General features: G+C 45.1%; 1 long non-coding RNA gene across 2 annotated transcripts in view; it reads left to right on the top strand.

Moving 5' to 3' along the window:
- Positions 1–20,006, top strand: part of LOC132396560 (uncharacterized) — an 86,390-nt gene that overhangs the window by 22,341 nt on the left and 44,043 nt on the right. For both annotated transcript variants that reach the window (XR_009513021.1, XR_009513022.1), the window contains exon 2: positions 13,273–13,461. This is a non-coding gene — a long non-coding RNA (uncharacterized LOC132396560). The remainder of the gene's footprint in view (positions 1–13,272; positions 13,462–20,006) is intronic.

The raw sequence follows: 20,006 nt of genomic DNA on the forward strand, positions 1-20,006 counted from the left end.
AGAGAACTACAGCACATAAACATGCTCTTCAGCTCACCTGACTCCTTACAGAAAGCGGCAGGGATTGATTGAACCGCTGTCTTACAGCTGGCATTGTAAAGCGTTATGCTGACGCTCTGTCCTGCATTCTTTTCTCACGATGACTCCCGAGGTTTGTTTCTCAGTTGATGACCTTACCTCTGATGTAAGGTCATTGACTGCAAATGTTAACTGTCTCTCAATGCAAATGCTGGCTGATTTAGCTTTAATTGTTATGGAAAGTGACAGAAATCCTTTAATGAACGTTGAATCTGGGTAAGCCTGTATTTATTTAGTGTTATCTCATTAAACCAGAGGATCTATCGAGACTCGTTTTAACCCCCGAGACAAATACCAGAGTCCGTCTGTCTTTGGCAATGTCCTTATTGTCATGGTCATAGGATGACTGTACATGGCACCATGTGGGAACTGCAGTAATTTCCTGCATTGCTATATTAGGAATCATTCTGGAGTTACGACATGAGTGATAGCATGATTATAAGTTCAAGTTCAAGCTTAATTGTCATTCAACCATGCACAAATACCCAAGAATACATCGGAGAGTGTGTAGCTCGGGTGGTTGATGTTTGGGTTGAGTTGTTCTCCGATCTTGGCGGCTTGCTTGCAAATGTTTCATCACCATCTGAGGAGACATCATCAGTGCCAAGTAAATTGCCAATGTGCGAGATCAACTCAAATCCCAACCAAACCAGTGCTTCCTTGGAGCCAAGGTGCAAAATGCAGCACCAACAGTCATTGACAGTACAAGGCACATGTAAGTGAACATAAATTCACACGAAAATTATATATGGCATGTCCTTTAAATTTATGGTGCATGGGTGTTATCGGCAGTTCTCAGTAGTCTTCAGACAAACGAATGCACGCATGTGCGTAGGTACTTTGCGTAGTGTATGGATTACAAATACCATGGTAGTGTAGTGATTGGCACAACTCTATTACAGCTCAGGGTGTCAGAGCTCTGAGTTAAATAAGGAGCTTGTACGTCTTTCCTTGGCCATGCAGGCTTTCTCCAGGAGCTCCAGTTTCCTCTCACTGTGCAAAGACCTACTGGTTAGTAGGTCTTTGTAAATTGTCCTGTGGTTAGGCTAGGGTTAAATCAGAGGTTTCTGGGCAGTCTGGCTCAAAGGGCCAGAAGGGCCTGTCTCAATAAATAAGGAACTATGGATGAACAAAACTGAGAACCAGTCTTTAAGAGATAAAATCTCTTCACAATTTAACTTCCAATTGATATTTTGTGGCCAGTGAAACTAACATTTAGGTATGGGACATTCTCTGTATATAAAGAATGCAAAAGGAATCTTAAGAAAGAAATTAGAAAAGCTAAAAGGAGATACGAGGTTGCTTTGGCAAGTAAGGTGAAAATAAATCAAAAGGGTTTCTACAGTAACATTAATAGCAAAAGGATGGTGAGGGATAAAATTGGTCCCATAGAGAATCAGAGTGGACAGTTATGTGTGGAGCCAAAAGAAATGGGGGAGATTTTGAACAATTTCTTTTTTTTGGTATTCACTAAGGAGAAGGATATTGAATTGTGTAAGGTAAGGAAAACAAGTCGGGTAGTTATGGAAACTATGACGATTTAAGAGGAGGAAGTACTGGAGCTTTTAAGGAATATAAAAGTGAATAAATCTCCGGGTCCTGACAGGATATTCCTTAGGACCTTGAGGGAAGTTAGTGTAGAAATAGCTGGGGCAATAGAGTTGACGTGGATAGGCTTTTTCCATTGAGAGTAGGGGAGATTCAAACAAGAGGACATGAGTTGAGAGTTAAGGGGCAAAAGTTTAGGGGTAACACAAGGGGGAACTTCTTTACTCAGACAGTGGTAGCTGTGTGGAACGAGCTTCCAGTAGAAGTGGTAGAGGCAGGTTCGATTTTGTCATTTAAAAAAAATTGGATAGGTATATGGACAGGAAAGGAATGGAGGGTTCTGGGCTGAGTGCAGGTAGGTGGGACTAGGTGAGAGTAAACATTCAGCACAGACTGGAAGGGCCGAGATGGCCTGTTTCCGTGCTGTAATTGTTATATGGTTATATGATGAAGCACTCTCATGTTGGAGGAGCAACACTTCATACTCCATCTATATAGCCTCCAACCTGATGGCATTAACATTGATTTCTCTATAGTAATTTCTCCCCTCTTTCTTCTTCTCTCTCTTCATTTCCCTACTCCTCTTCTCTTCACCTGTCTATCACCTCCCTGGTGCCTCTCCTTCTTCCCATTCTCCCATGGTCTACTGTCATTGAGTCATAGAAAAGTACAGCACAGAAACAGGCCCTTCAGCCCATCTAGTCCATGTGAAAACCATTTAATCTGCCCACTCCCATTGACTTGCACTGGGACCATAGCCTCTTTTCCTTACCATCCATGTACCTATCCGACCTTCTCTTAAATGTTGAAATCGAGCTCGTATGGACCACTTGTGCTGGCAGCTCATCCACGTTCTCACGTCCCTCTGAGTGAAGAAGTTTCCCCTCATGATCCTCTTAACCATGATCTCTGGCTGTAGTCCCAGCCAACCTCAGTGGAAAGAGCCTGCTTGCACTTCCCCTATCTGTGCCCCTCATAATTTTATATATCTCTTTCAAATCTCCCCACAATCTTCTGTGTTCCAAGGAAGAAAGGCCTAACCTATTCATTCTTTCCTTATAACTCAAGTCCTCCAGTTCTGGCAACATCCTTGTAAATTTTCCCTGTATTCTTTCAACCTTATTGATATCCTTCCTACAGGTAGGTGACAAAAACTGCACACAATACTCCATATTAGGCTTCACCAATGTTTTACACAACTTCAACTTAACATTTCATCCCCTGTACTCAATACTTTTGATTTATAAAAGCCAATGTGCCAAAAGCTTTCTTTATGACCCTATCTACCTGTCAGATTCCTTCTGCAGCCCTTTACCTTTTCCACCTATTACCTCCCAGCTTCTTGCTTCAATCCCCTCTCCCCCACCCATTTGGCTTCATCTGTCATCTAGAATTCCCATCCTCTCACCTTTTTATTCTGGCATCTTTCCCCTTCCTTGCCAGTCCTGACGAAGGAGCTCGGTCCAAAATGTCAACTGATTATTCACAGTTTAAATTCCAACTGATACTTTGTGGTTGGTGAGGCCAGTCACTGGGTGCAGGACAGTTCTTTGTCCCATAGAAACTACACAGGAAAGGAGAACAGATGAATGTTCCTGCTGTTAGCAAATTGTTAAAGGTAAATCCCTGACACTTAAGGCATAGTTCAGGAAAAATCTTAAATACATTTCGGGCTGTTGTAAAAAAAATTGTACTTATAAAGATGATTAATGAGGCACAGAGAGATCTGTAATTACTGACAAGTACCTTTATTGTCACAAGTACGTGAATTCATACACTAAATACCTTGAGTGCACACCCACTAAGCATCCCTGACTCTCCTGAACTGTCAAAGAACAGCAAAGGTATTACCCGGGCAAAGGAGTTCATGCTGGCCAGTTGTTCCTCGTTCTCCTGATTCACTCACCACGTTTCACTCAGGGTCACTTACGCTTGTAACCACGATGGTTATTCTTCAAAATTACCGCTACCAGCACACACAAAGCATCCCACTTTTATATCCATTTCTTATCAATTCAAATATCTCATTCCTTTGTCATTGGCCACAGATCATGTGCCTGTCCTTTAACACCTTATGATTGGCTCTGCTCCAAGCCAGCATCCATTTATTGCCCTCTTCCCATCAAATGACAGTCAATCATTTATGGCTCATCAGCAATGAGCTCGAATCACTCCAGGCAGGCATCAACCCCAACATTCACAAAAGTTGACATTTCGAGCTATTGTAAAAAACCAACCTGTTATAGCCAACCAAAGACCTCCTCACAAATAACTTCTTATTTGGAAATGGTCTCCAGTCCAGCAGATTACCTGAAGTATCATTGTGTCTTCTTTAAAACATTGATCAAGCCCGGCATATCATGCGCACAAAATGGAGAATAGTGTGACGTTCTGGGTGGGGGCGTGGTCGACAGCCTGCCCCTGCATTTCTAATGTTTACTGTTCTTGTGTTAAAATGCTTTTGTGGGATTATGGTGGGAAGTTCCAGTTTATTTATTGCTACATTTTAGCTTGGATTATACAGTTATTTGTTTGTGTATTTGTGGGTCACCCTAACCGTAATCAGGGTGTGTGATGGTCACCTCCCCCGTCTGTGTGAGTCTGGTGAGACTGACTGTCCGGATCAGGGTGCCTGGTCTGTTTTGTGTCTATCACAATAAAACCATTGTTGAGTGAAAGAGATTCCTCGTCTGTTATTATGAACCAAATGCTCACCACAATAGTGTCTTCACAAAATGGCAGCCTCCGTTCTCCAGCAAGCAGCAAGAACAAAGATAATTAGTCTGTCTGCTTCCACTGCCTTTGATTCATTTCAGTTCACTGATTTGTAGGTTGTCCTTCTTTCTGGCCAACAGGGCTGAGACCCTTCTTCTGGACTGGAAAGGATGGGGGAGGATGCCAGATTTAAAAGGGAAGGAGGTTAGCATACAGGTGCCAGGTTAAGCCAGGCGGCTGAAGAGGGGAGGAATCCAATAGGAGAGGAGCGTGGACTGTAGGGGAAAAGGAAAGAGGAGGGACATCAGGGGGAGGTGATAGACAGCTGAGAAAAGGGAAAGCAGAGAGGGGAATAGAAAAAAGAGGGGAGAGGGAAGGAATTTTTTTACTGGAAGGAAAAATCGATATTCATGCCATCAAGTTGAAGGCTACCCAGATGGAATATGAGCTATTGCTTCTCCACCTTAATGTATTGTGGTGAACTACATATACCTATCTGGACACTCCTCCACCCCCCGCTGACTGCTCCTGTGTCTCCTCCCACAGACCCCTGTATAAAGGCGATTGGAGGCACTGCTCCTCCCTCAGTCTCCGAGATGTTGTATGATGGTCTCTTGCTGCTGATAGTGCTCTCTTCCAGCTAATAAAAGCCTATCTCTCGCCTCACGTCTCTGAGAGTTATTGATGGTGCATCATGTATATTAATTAATTTGAGGAGAAACAGCTCATATTCCCCCTGGGTAGCCTCCACCTGATGGTAGGAACATCGATTAATCATTCTGCTATGGAGGAGATGAGATGGAATTTCCTTAGCCAGAGGCTGGTGAATCTGTGGAATTCATTGCCAAGGACAGCTGTGGAGGCCAGGTCCTTGGGTATATTAAAAGTGGGGGCTGATAGGTTTTTGATTAGTCAGGGTGTCAAAGGTTGTGGGGAGAAGGCAGGAGAATGGGTTGAGAGGGAAAATAAATCTTCCATGATGGAATGGTGGAGCAGGCTCACTGGGCTAAGTCTCCTAATTCTGCTGCTTTGTCTTATGGTCTTATGATCTTATATGCCAGTGATATTAAACCTGATTCTGATTCTAGTTGTCTGACTTTGTCAGTGGGTTGTTTTTCAGTGATTCTATCATGTTTCTTTATACCTACTCTGAATGCCTACAAGAAGTTGAATCTCGGGGTAGCATATGGTGACATATGTGTACCTTGATGATATATTTACTCTGAAATCTACTTTGAACTTTGAAACAATTATAGTCCAGTTGATGGAAACACGTCTTGGCCATTTAATTGAACTACCAGTATTGAATGAATAGAGTTAAGCAACATCTGCCACAACCTATATTTCACTGTGACTTTCCCATGCATCTTGTAACAATGTAGCTGTACAAGTTTAAACACCTCCGTTTAGATAGAAGATCTATCATTTCCCTGTCTGACATGAAAGCTTTCTGTTGGAGACATCTTTTCTATCGCAGGTGATCCCTGCAGTAATTGCTAATGTGTGCAGTGTCAATCAGAAACAGGTTCAATATCAGTGGTATCTGTCGTGAATTGTGTTTTGCCGCAGCTCTGCAGTGCAAAACATAATGCTAATAAAAAGCCTATCAATTACAATAAGTATATATTAAAAAGTTAATTAAATAAATTGTGCAAAAAGGGATTAAGAAAAAACAGTGAGGTGGTGTTCATGGGTTCATTCTCCATTCAGAAATCTGATGGTGGAGTAGCGTAGTGGTTAGCACAATGCTTTACAGTACAGGCGACCCGGGTTCAATATCCGCCGCTGCCTGTAAGGAGTTTGTACATTCTCCACATGACTGCGTGGGTTTCTTCCGGGTGCTGTGGTTTCCTCCCACAGACCAAAGGTGGATTGGTTAGTCGGTTAATTGATCTTTGTAAATCGTCCTGTGATTAAGCTTGCATTAAATTAGGGGTTTGCTGGGTGGTGAGGCTCAAAGGGCCAGAAGGGTCTATTCAGCACTGTATCTCAACAATCAAACAATAAATCAATCAATCAAAGACAGGTAATAAATAAACAAACAGACTGTTATTGAAACTTTATGTCTGTACCTCCTCTCTGATGGTAGCAATGAGAAGGGGACACATCCTAGGTGATGGGGGTCCTGAATGTTTGAGAGATGACATTTGAAGATGTCCTCAGTGCTGGGGAGGCCGGTGCCCATGATGGATCTGGCTGAGCCTACAACTTACCGCAGCTTTTTCTAATCCTGTGCAGTGGCCCTTCCATACCAGACGGTGATGCAAACAGTTTGAATGTCCCTAACTGTTCTTAAGATGGAAAATGTGGAGTGAAGCCGACAGATTCAGGGATTGACTCAATTGTTCTGAGCTCTAAGTCCCAGTGGAATCTCCAGTGGTGGTTATAACTGCTAACCTGGGTGGAGCAAAGCCAGAAGAAAGAGAAGCTGGAGTAGACTACATTGACCTTAACGGCTCCACGGTCATTTAATTATGTAGTAATCCTGACCTTGCTGTCCAATCTAGAAAAGTATGAAGTGATTCACTCTGAAAGGTTGAACTTGTTTCCAGTTGTTCACAGATGAAGTCTTCCTCACTGAGCACATCTTCATGGAACGTTGTCATAAGGACCCCCACCATGTTGGCCATGCTCTCTTCTCACTGCTGCCATCAGTAAGGAGGTACAGGAGCCACAGGACCAACACCAGGTTCAGGAACAGTTATTACCCCTCAACCATAAGGCTCTTGAACCAGAGGGGATAACTTCACTCACCTCAACAGTGAACTGATTCCACAACCTAAAGACTCACTTTTGAGGACTCGACAACTCATGTTCTTTCTTTCTTTCTTTCTTTCTTTCTTTCTTTCTTTCTTTCTTTCTTTCTTTCTTTCTTTCTTTCTTTCTTTCTTTCTTTCTTTCTTTCTTTCTTTCTTTCTTTCTTTCTTTCTCTCTCTCTCTCTCTCTCTCTCTCTCTCTCTCTCTCTCTCTCTCTCTCTCTCTCTCTCTCTCTCTCTCTCTCTCTCTCTCTCTCTCTCTCTCTCTCTCTCTCTCTCTCTCTCTCTCTCTCTCTCTCTCTCTCTTTCTTTCTTTCTTGTTTTATATTTGCAGTTTGACTTCTTTTGAACTTTGGTTGCTTGTGTGTAGTTGTTCTGACATCAGGAAGGAAGTACAGGAGCCTCAGGAGTCACACTACCGAGTTCAGAAACAGTTATTACTCCTCAACCATCAGACTGTTGAACCAAAGGGGATAACTTCACTCAACTTTGCTCACCCCATCATTGAGATGTTTCTACAACCCATGAACTCACTTTGAAAGACTCTTCATCTCATATGTTCAATATTTATTGCTTATTTATCTTTTATTATTATTTCTTTCTTTTTGTATTTGCGCAGTTTGATGTATTTTGTACACTGATTGAATGCCCAAGTTGGTGCGGTCTTTCATTCATTCTATTATGGCTCTTATTTTATTATGGATTTATTGAATATGCCTGCAAGAAAATGAATCTCAGGATTGTATATGGTAACATATATGTACTTTGATTATAAATTTATCTTGGACTTTTCATTGATTCTTCTGTATTTCTTTGTTCTACTATGAATGTCTGCAAGAAGGTGAATCTCAGGGTAGTATATTGTGACATATGGTATATGTACTTTAGTGATAAACCTACTCGGAACTTTGATGGCAGAGTACAAGATTAATGGTAGGATTCCTAGCAGTGTGGAGGAACAGAGGGATCTTGAGGTCCACATCCACAGATCCCTCAAAGTTGCTGTGCAAGTTGATAGGGTGGTTGATAGTATGCTGTGTTGAGCTGGATTATTCCAGGGATTGAGTTCAAGAGCCTCAAGGTAGCTCTATAAAACCCTAGATAGACCGCGCTTGAGGAATATTATTTTCAGTTCTGGTAGCCTCAGTATAGGAAGGATGTGGAAGCTTTAGAGAGGGTGTGGAGGAGATTTACCAGGATGCCACCTGGATTAGAGTGCATGTCATATGAGATAGGTTGAGCGAGCTAGGGCTTTTCTCTTTAGAGCAAAGGAGGATAGAGGTGTATGTTAGGATAAGAGGCATATATTGAGTGGGACTTTTTCCCAGAAAAGGCGAATACAACACACCATACATTTAAGATGACTGGAGGAAGGCATAGGGAGATGTCAGAGGTAGTGTTTTTTTCACACAGAGAGTAGTGGGTGCATGGAACAGAGGCAGATACATTAGGGCTGTTTAAGAGACTTAGACAGGTATGTGGATGGAAGGAAGCTGGAGGGCTTGTGTCAGGGAAGTCTCAGATTGACCTTGGAGTAGGGTAAAGGCTCGGCTGAAGGACCTCTACTATGCTGTAATGCTAACCTCTGTTTGTACCCTAAATAAAAAGTTGATCAATGTCAGGTCCTGAAGAGAATCAAGAGATTCTGCATATGTTGGAAATCCTAAAGAAGAGTCTTCACCAAAAGAACCTTTGGTCCATTTCCCTCCATAGACGCTGCCTGACCTACTGAGTTCTTTCAGCATTCTGTGTGTGTTTTTCTTGAAGAGGCTGACAGGTTTGAGCATCTGGAGAGAGTTCTCCAAAAGTTCATAACACCCTGAAGACATTTCTCAATGCTTCCTGTTCTAGTGACCTCTTGTGTTCCTGCTTATCTCCCTCCAGCAGCTGTCCCCAACCTTCACACTTCCCTTCCTCCCCAACTCCATCTGAATTTCATTTCTTTTTTTGTTGCCTGCCTCTATCCATCTCCCATGTGCCATGATCTCACACCACCTCCCTCCCCTTCCTACCCAGCACTACCTGCCTATCACCCTTCATCCCTCCTCAGTTCGACAATCACCTTGGACTCCTCTGTCACTCCCCCCTCGACTATCTCCCTTCTCAACCTTCAGTCCTGATGCAGAGCTTCTAATTTGTTCACTCTCCAATCATACCACGAGATCTCTCTTTCCAGAAATTGGAAGGGAACATATCAGTAAAGTTCAAAAAGGTCAAGGTAGTTTATTACCAAAGTACATATACATTTTACAACCTTGAGATTTGTCTCCCAACAGGCAGGCACAAAATAAAGAAACCCAAAAGAACGCATCAAAAAAGACCATCAAACACCCAATACAAAGAGAGAAAAGAAGGCAAATTGTGCAACTGAATCGAGTCCTCAAAGCTTGGAGCAGCCAGAGCAGGCCAGTGCTGTGCAGAGCGGAGTAAATGTCCCAACGCAGTGAGCAGAACTAGCCCAAGCCTCGTCTCTGGTCCTGACCCCGTGCCTTTGCAATCAATGAGGAAAGGTATCAGGGAGAATTTACAAGGATGTTGCCGGGAGTTGAGAGCCTGAGTTACAGGGAAAGGTTGGATAGGTTAAGACTTTATTTTTATCCTGGAGTGTAGGAGAATGAGGGGGAGATATGATAGGGGTACGCATAATTATTAGGGGTATAGTTAGGGTAAATGCAAGCAGGCGTTTCCCTCTGAGGTTGAGTAAAGATGGCTGAGACTGGAGGACTGTCCATTTGTGCGGGTGGATGGGAGGGAGGAATGGGGCTTGTTCCTCCGTTGTGTTTTTTTCACTCGACACATTCTGTTTTGTTGTTCTCGGCATGGCAGCATGCTTTGTTGGCACCGGAATGTGTGGCAACACTTGTGGGTTGCTTTGATTTTTAACACAAACAACGCAGTTCCTAAGGTTGTCATGGCCAGGGGGTGATAATGGGGACAATCTCCCACTACCTATAAAGTGCTCCCAACGGCGTGCCTCTCTAACAGCCTCTGACAACCAAGTTCAACTCTTGGCCTTCACGTGTGGCTTAGCTATTAGGATCTGTTTCTGCTGGCGCTTCAAATTCCGCTGCCTTGTGGCCATACCCACCCACGGGAAAGGCTTCGGGAGTAAACCCTGAGGAAGAAATCCGTAGCCAGGGTCCTTAAAGCAGTTTGATGTTGTTTACAACTTCACTCTGGCAACCCCAGCGATGACACTGGTGCCAGGCTGTATCGGTGTTTGCCCTTCCCTTGGACTCCATCAGTGACGTGGAGATGGGGAACCCGCTGCATGGGCAACAGCCGGTTCTTCAAATCTTCCCACCCAGGCTTGCGCCCTGGAGAGGACAGTGTCCACCAGAGGCACAAACCCATCATCCCCTGGGTACCTACTAATATATTTCACTGTATGTTCCAATGTACACGTGATAAATAAATCTGAATCTGAGAACTAGAGGATATAGGTTAAGAGTGAAAGGTGAAATGTTTCAGGAGAACATGGGAAGGAACATTTTCACTCAGAGGGTGGTCACAGTGTGGAGTGAGCTGCCAGCATAAGTGGTGGCTGCAGTTTCAAGTTCAACACTTAAGAGAAGTTTGGATAGGTACATGGATGGAAGGTGTGTGGACTAGGCAGATTAACAGTCCAGCACAGACTAACATGCCACAGGGGCTGTTTCTGTGCTATGAGCTCTGTGGCTCTATTATTCTATATCATCCTGGTGAAGCTCTGACATATACACTTTAAGGTAAGGGAACTGAACTGCCGGTCATTGCGAGACCTTTTAATTGTGTATCTGACCATTGCCAGAAGTCAGTGTATCATCTATGCACAGGTACCACATGTTAACTGATGGTAAAGTGAGGGGCAATGAATCAAGTATACATCATTTATATATCCCGGTATTAAAACTCTACTAAATAATTAATGCTCATGCCTAATATCTTGAGCTCCTACAACTTCCACTCACTTGTACTGTTATGTTATAAATTAATAAGAACTCTTAAAACTCTTGGAAGTTTACAGAAAGTTTATGAGTGCATTGAAAGAATGATTGGTTATTATTTCTAAACCCTGAGCTTCAAAGTTTATTCCAGCCTGCTTTAAAATTATTATTAAAATGAAGCAAAACATACAAAATGCTGGAGGAACTCAGCAGGTCAGGTAGCATCTGTGGAAATGGTAAACAGTCAATGTTTCAGGAAGGATCTCAGCCCGAAACGTCAAGTGTTTATTCACTTCCAGAGATGCTGCCTGACTGCCGAGTTCCTCTAGCTCTTTGTGCGTGTTACTCTGAATTTCCGGCATCTGCAGGATCTCTCGTGTTTATTATAAAAATGAAGTCCTGATATCACATTCTCAATGCATTGAAGAGTCCCTTGAGGGATCTGAATATGAGACAAGTATCTTAAGTTCATGTGAATTGGCAAAGAAGCGGTAGATAGAATACAGTGTAGGGAATCCTAATGCATGCACTTTGATAGAGGGAATAAAAGCCTAGACTGTTTCCTAAACGGAATGTCAGTGGATGTTGTTTCATTTGATTTTCAGAAGGTCTTTGACAAGGTACTACACATGAGGCTGCTTAACAAGATAAAAGAATATGGTATTACAGGAAAGATACCAGCATGGACTGAAGATTGGCTGACTGGCAGGAGGCAAAGAGTGGGAATAAAGGGGCCTATTCTGGTTGGCTGCTGGTGACTAGTGTGTCCCACAGGCATTGTTGTTGGGACAGTTTCTTTCCCCTTAATTTCCCCTTTTTGCACTACTTATTTAACTCCATTTTAAAAAATTATATATTTCTTAGTCAACATTCCCTCTACTTTTTATAGCTGCACAGACCAACCATTGGTCTGAGCAGGAATTCTTACATGATCTGAAAACAGCGCAGCTCTTTAAATTATCTTTTTTTGTAATATACACATCAAACAAACACAAATCACAGCTCACAGCACAAGCACAAAACAGCTAACAGGCAGAATGGCAAAAATAAAACGTCTTGACTAGGTGGCGTCGGTGTCGACGGGCCAGCAGTTTGCTGTCAATGAGCTACCGACTTCAATTCTATGTTTATTGTTACAATTTGTAACTGTTGTTATTGAAACACTGACATTGTAAATACATTGAAGCTCTAAAATTTTTCAAAGCAAAGATTCTGGTACGTTTATTATATAGAAAATTTATGGATTCACTAACATAATTAATTACAGGGTATTTCACAATTATATTAACATAGATTTCAAAACTATATTAACATTATATAAAAGAAAATTCCAGCTGCTCGACAACAAAGGCTATGTGTGCGGGAGCGTTTCAGTCACCGTGCGGCTGTGCACCCTCGTAGATTAGAGGGAATAGTGTTCTTATTGCAATTTATAGTTTTTATTATTATTATTATTATTATATTTTGCAATCTCCTGCAGCAAAACAACAAATTTCATGAGGTATGCCAGTGATATTAAACCTGATTCTGATTCTGATACTGAGATGGAAGTACAATGGAAAATCTATTGGCAAAAGGAACTGGATTGTTTTTTTTACAGTTTTCCCTGAGATAGACTTGAGCAGGGTGTTTTAATTATTAAGCAGTGGCCTCCTGCTGGCCGCTCATGTCCATATTCATCTGTATCCTGAGCCAACCACCTGAACTAGCTGTGCGGCAAGGGAGTTCATATTATTGTGAAAGATAGTTCATAATGTTCTTAGAGGATAAAAGATTTAACAAGGTATGTTAATTATTTAATGGGTTGGAATAGGGACATTGATTTCTCTTTCACTCTTGTCACCCAGTGGCACAAACAGTAACAATTAGTATTCGGTCTCCAAGAGTCAGCAGGGAAACAGGCCGTTTTGCCCATTGAATCCATGTTGACCATCAATTGAGGCTCAATTCCCGCCACTGTCTGTAAGGAGTTCTCTCCGTGACCACATGGGTTTCCTTCGGGTGCTCCGCTTTTCTCCCACATTCCAAAGACGTACGGGCTAGGTTTAGTGAGTTGTGGGTATGCTACATTGGCTCCAGAAGCATGGTGGTCCTTGCACATAGTCCAACCGTGTTGGTCATCGACGTGAATGATGCATTTCGCTGTGCACTTTAATGTACGTGTGACAAATAAAGCTAACCTTTTATCTTTAACTTTGGTCATTTTCACTAATCCAGTTTATCACATTCCCCTCCTTAACGCTTTCCAGATTCTGCCTCTCACTCACACACGAGGGGCAATTTACCGTGGCTGATTAACCTACTGGCCTGTGCCTTGGAATGCGGACAGAAAGCAGAGCCCCTGGGCTAAACACACATGGTCACAGGGAGAGTGCGCACACTCCACACACAGACAACGTCGGAAGTCGGGATCGAACCTGGATCTCTGGAGATGTAAGGTAGCAGCTCCACAACCTGTCACTGTTTCAGCAATATATCTGACCGCATGTGTCCGGGTATCTTCCTTCTGCCATGATCCTGTGGTAGGTTTCTCTCTGTTGGACAGGTGAAGCCTGGACTGACAAGTAACCTGCATAGCTGCACCGGATATTGATAGATATGGTCCACCCCAGCTTACCAACACCTGACTTAGTTACAGGGGGGTAACAACAGTTTCCATGGGAATAGAACTCCGCTCTAACCTCAGCAGCAGCTGTATCTGGTCCTCTGTCTGGGCTTTACAACACTCCTACAACAGATTCTCAACCACTCTGGTGAGTGCAAAATTTGTCTGAGATCAAGTTAGTGAACAGGAGTTGTACAATACATAGGACATATACTATCAGTGGCCACTGTATTAGATACACCTGTACACCTCCTCATTAATGCAAATATCTGATTACCCAATCATTTGGCAGTAACTCAATGCATAAAAGCATGCAGACGCTATCAAAAGGTTCAGATGTTGTTCAGACTGAATAACTGAATGGGAAAGAACCGTGATCGAAGCAACTTTGACCGTGGAATGATTGTTGGTGCCAGATGGGGTGGTTTGAGTATCTCAGAAACTGCTGATCTCCTGGGATTTGCACACACAAGTCTCTAGAGCAGAGGTTCCCAACCTAGGGTCTGTTGACCTTTCAGTTTATGGTAAGGCTCCATGCAATAAGAAAGGTTGGGAACCCCTGCTTTAGAGTTTACAGAGAATAGTGCAAAAAAACCAAACAACAGCCAAAGAGTAGCACCTGATATTCTATCTGGGTAGCCTCCAACCTGATGGCATGAATATCGACAACTCCTTCTGGTAAAAGAAAAATTCTCTCCCCACTCTGGCTTTTTACTTCTTCTCGCCTGCCTACCACCACTCCCTGGGTCCCCTCCTTCCCTTTCTCCCATGGTCCACTCTCCTCTCCCATCAAATTCCCTCTTCTCCAACCACTTACCTTTCCTTTCCCATCTATCACCTATCACCTTCCAGCTGTCCATCTTCACCTCCCCACACCTTTTTATTCTGTCATCTTCCCTTTTCCTTTCCAGTCCTGAAGAAGGGACTCCGCCTGACACATTAACTGTTTATTCATTTCCATAGGTGCTGGCTAACCTGCTGAGTTCCACCAGCATTTTGTGTGTCTGTTGCTCTGGAGTTCCAGCATCTGCAGAGTCTATCATGTGAAAGATTTACACAACTGCAGGATTACTGCCTTACTCATTTTCAACACCAGTACCAAAGGCAAGAATGCCATTATGTTTAATATTTCAAACCACTTTGTTAAAAGTAACCTCTACACATTCTGTCAAATATGAATTGTAAGATACATTATATCATCAAATACACCAGAGGCAGAGGTGGCATGGGTTAGGAGTATAACAAAGATCTTCCATACAGTCACATCAAACACTCCAAGGATAAGTCTGGCATGTGTTGGACAGAGTGAAACCTACTTTTCACTGTCCAATCACACACTGTCAGGGCAGGTACAAGTGAAGCTCCCTCCACACCATTCCGTCACACACTCCTGGGTTCAGACACAGAGTGAATCTCCCTCTACACCGTCCCATCATGAACTCCTTGGGTGAGACACGGAGTGAATGTCCCTCTACACTGTCCCAACACACACTCCTTGGGTCAGACACAGAGTGAATCTCCCTATACACTGTCCCATCACAAACTCCTTGGGTCAGACACAGAGTGAATCTCCCTCTACACTGTTCATCACACACGCTCAGGGTCAGACACAGAGTGAAACTCCCTCTACACTGTCCCATTGCACACTCCTGGGGTCAGACACAGAGTGAATCTCCCTCTACACTGTTCATCACACACTCTCAGGGTCAGACACAGAGTGAAACTCCCTCTACACTGTCCCATCACACACTCCTGGGGTCAGACACAGAGTGAATCTCCCTCTACACAGTCCCATCATGAACTCCTTGGGTGAGACACAGAGTGAATCTCCCTCTGCGCTGTCCCATCACAAACTCCTTGGGTCAGACACAGAGTGAATCTCCCTCTACACTGTTCATCACACACTCTCAAGGTCAGACACAGAGTGAAACTCCCTCTACACTGTCCCATCACACACTCCTGGGGTTAGACACAGAGTGAATCTCCCTCTACACAGTCCCATCATGAACTCCTTGGGTGAGACACAGAGTGAATCTCCCTCTGCGCTGTCCCATCACAAACTCCTTGGGTCAGACACAGAGTGAATCTCCCTCTACACTGTCCCATCACACACTCCTGGGAAAACACACAGTGAATCTCCCTGTACACCGTCCCATCATGAACTCCTTGGGTTAGACACAGAGTGAATCTCCCTCTACAACGTCCCATCATGAACTTCTTGGGTCAGACACAGAGTGAATGTCCCTCTACACCGTCCCATCATGAACTCCTTGGGTCAGACAGAGTGAATCTCCCTCTACACTGTCCCATCATGAACTCCTTGGATCAGACACAGAGTGAATCTCCATCTACACTGTTCATGACACACTCTCAGGGTCAGACACAGAGTGAATCTCCCTCTACACCGTCCCATGATGAACTCCTAGGGTCAGACACAGAGTGAATCTCCCTCTACACCGTCCCATCATGAACTCCTTGGGTCAGACACAGAGTGAATCTCCCTCCACACCGTCCCAACACACACTCCTGGGGTCAGACACAGAGTGAATCTCCCTCTACACCGTCCCATCATGAACTCCTTGGGTCAGACACAGAGTGAATCTCCCTCTACACCGTCCCATCACACACTCCTGGGGTCAGACACAGAGTGAATCTCCCTCTACACCGTCCCATCATGAACTCCTTGGGTCAGACACAGAGTGAATCTCCCTCTACACCGTCCCATCATGAACTCCTTGGGTCAGACACAGAGTGAATCTCCCTCTACACTATCCCATCACAAACTCCTTGGGTCAGACACAGAGTGAATCTCCCTCTACACCGTCCCATCATGAACTCCTTGGGTCAGACACAGAGTGAATCTCCCTCTACACCGTCCCATCATGAACTTCTTGGGTCAGATACAGAGTGAATGTCCCTCTACACCGTCCCATCATGAACTCCTTGGGTTAGACACAGAGTGAATCTCCCTCTACACCGTCCCATCATGAACTTCTTGGGTCAGACACAGAGTGAATGTCCCTCTACACCGTCCCATCATGAACTCCTTGGGTCAGACAGAGTGAATCTCCCTCTACACTGTCCCATCATGAACTCCTTGGGTCAGACACAGAGTGAATCTCCATCTACACTGTTCATGACACACTCTCAGGGTCAGACACAGAGTGAATCTCCCTCTACACCGTCCCATGATGAACTCCTAGGGTCAGACACAGAGTGAATCTCCCTCTACACCGTCCCATCACACACTCCTGGGGTCAGACACAGAGTGAATCTCCCTCTACACCGTCCCATCATGAACTCCTTGGGTCAGACACAGAGCGAATCTCCCTCCACACCGTCCCAACACACACTCCTGGGGTCAGACACAGAGTGAATCTCCCTCTACACCGTCCCATCATGAACTCCTTGGGTCAGACACAGAGTGAATCTCCATCTACACTGTTCATGACACACTCTCAGGGTCAGACACAGAGTGAATCTCCCTCTACACCGTCCCATGATGAACTCCTAGGGTCAGACACAGAGTGAATCTCCCTCTACACCGTCCCATCACACACTCCTGGGGTCAGACACAGAGTGAATCTCCCTCTACACCGTCCCATCATGAACTCCTTGGGTCAGACACAGAGTGAATCTCCCTCCACACCATCCCAACACACACTCCTGGGGTCAGACACAGAGTGAATCTCCCTCTACACCGTCCCATCATGAACTCCTTGGGTCAGACACAGAGTGAATCTCCCTCTACACTATCCCATCACAAACTCCTTGGGTCAGACACAGAGTGAATCTCCCTCTACACCGTCCCATCATGAACTCCTTGGGTCAGACACAGAGTGAATCTCCCTCCACACCGTCCCAACACACACTCCTGGGGTCAGACACAGAGTGAATCTCCCTCTACACCGTCCCATCATGAACTCCTTGGGTCAGACACAGAGTGAATCTCCATCTACACTGTTCATGACACACTCTCAGGGTCAGACACAGAGTGAATCTCCCTCTACACCGTCCCATCACACACTCCTGGGGTCAGACACAGAGTGAATCTCCCTCTACACTATCCCATCACAAACTCCTTGGGTCAGACACAGAGTGAATCTCCCTATACACTGTTCATCACACAATTTCAGGGTCAGACACAGAGTGAATCTCCCTCTACACTGTCCAATCAGACACTCCTGGGTTCAGTCACAGAGTGAATCTCCCTCTACACCGTCCCATCATGAACTCCTTGGGTCAGACACAGAGTGAATCTCCATCTACACTGTTCATGACACACTCTCAGGGTCAGACACAGAGTGAATCTCCCTCTACACCGTCCCATGATGAACTCCTAGGGTCAGACACAGAGTGAATCTCCCTCTACACCGTCCCATCACACACTCCTGGGGTCAGACACAGAGTGAATCTCCCTCTACACCGTCCCATCATGAACTCCTTGGGTCAGACACAGAGCGAATCTCCCTCCACACCGTCCCAACACACACTCCTGGGGTCAGACACAGAGTGAATCTCCCTCTACACCGTCCCATCATGAACTCCTTGGGTCAGACACAGAGTGAATCTCCATCTACACTGTTCATGACACACTCTCAGGGTCAGACACAGAGTGAATCTCCCTCTACACCGTCCCATGATGAACTCCTAGGGTCAGACACAGAGTGAATCTCCCTCTACACCGTCCCATCACACACTCCTGGGGTCAGACACAGAGTGAATCTCCCTCTACACCGTCCCATCATGAACTCCTTGGGTCAGACACAGAGTGAATCTCCCTCCACACCATCCCAACACACACTCCTGGGGTCAGACACAGAGTGAATCTCCCTCTACACCGTCCCATCATGAACTCCTTGGGTCAGACACAGAGTGAATCTCCCTCTACACTATCCCATCACAAACTCCTTGGGTCAGACACAGAGTGAATCTCCCTCTACACCGTCCCATCATGAACTCCTTGGGTCAGACACAGAGTGAATCTCCCTCCACACCGTCCCAACACACACTCCTGGGGTCAGACACAGAGTGAATCTCCCTCTACACCGTCCCATCATGAACTCCTTGGGTCAGACACAGAGTGAATCTCCATCTACACTGTTCATGACACACTCTCAGGGTCAGACACAGAGTGAATCTCCCTCTACACCGTCCCATCACACACTCCTGGGGTCAGACACAGAGTGAATCTCCCTCTACACTATCCCATCACAAACTCCTTGGGTCAGACACAGAGTGAATCTCCCTATACACTGTTCATCACACAATTTCAGGGTCAGACATAGAGTGAATCTCCCTCTACACTGTCCAATCAGACACTCCTGGGTTCAGTCACAGAGTGAATCTCCCTCTACACCGTCCAATCATGAACTCCTTGGGTCAGACAGAGTGAATCTCCCTCTACACTGTCCCATCATGAACTCCTTGGGTCAGACACAGAGTGAATCTCCATCTACACTGTTCATGACACACTCTCAGGGTCAGACACAGAGTGAATCTCCCTCTACACCGTCCCATGATGAACTCCTAGGGTCAGACACAGAGTGAATCTCCCTCTACACCGTCCCATCACACACTCCTGGGGTCAGACACAGAGTGAATCTCCCTCTACACCGTCCCATCATGAACTCCTTGGGTCAGACACAGAGCGAATCTCCCTCCACACCGTCCCAACACACACTCCTGGGGTCAGACACAGAGTGAATCTCCCTCTACACCGTCCCATCATGAACTCCTTGGGTCAGACACAGAGTGAATCTCCATCTACACTGTTCATGACACACTCTCAGGGTCAGACACAGAGTGAATCTCCCTCTACACCGTCCCATGATGAACTCCTAGGGTCAGACACAGAGTGAATCTCCCTCTACACCGTCCCATCACACACTCCTGGGGTCAGACACAGAGTGAATCTCCCTCTACACCGTCCCATCATGAACTCCTTGGGTCAGACACAGAGTGAATCTCCCTCCACACCATCCCAACACACACTCCTGGGGTCAGACACAGAGTGAATCTCCCTCTACACCGTCCCATCATGAACTCCTTGGGTCAGACACAGAGTGAATCTCCCTCTACACTATCCCATCACAAACTCCTTGGGTCAGACACAGAGTGAATCTCCCTCTACACCGTCCCATCATGAACTCCTTGGGTCAGACACAGAGTGAATCTCCCTCCACACCGTCCCAACACACACTCCTGGGGTCAGACACAGAGTGAATCTCCCTCTACACCGTCCCATCATGAACTCCTTGGGTCAGACACAGAGTGAATCTCCATCTACACTGTTCATGACACACTCTCAGGGTCAGACACAGAGTGAATCTCCCTCTACACCGTCCCATCACACACTCCTGGGGTCAGACACAGAGT

The sequence above is a fragment of the Hypanus sabinus genome, chromosome 7 (assembly GCF_030144855.1).
Source record: "Hypanus sabinus isolate sHypSab1 chromosome 7, sHypSab1.hap1, whole genome shotgun sequence".
NCBI classification, from domain to species: Eukaryota; Metazoa; Chordata; class Chondrichthyes; order Myliobatiformes; family Dasyatidae; genus Hypanus; species Hypanus sabinus.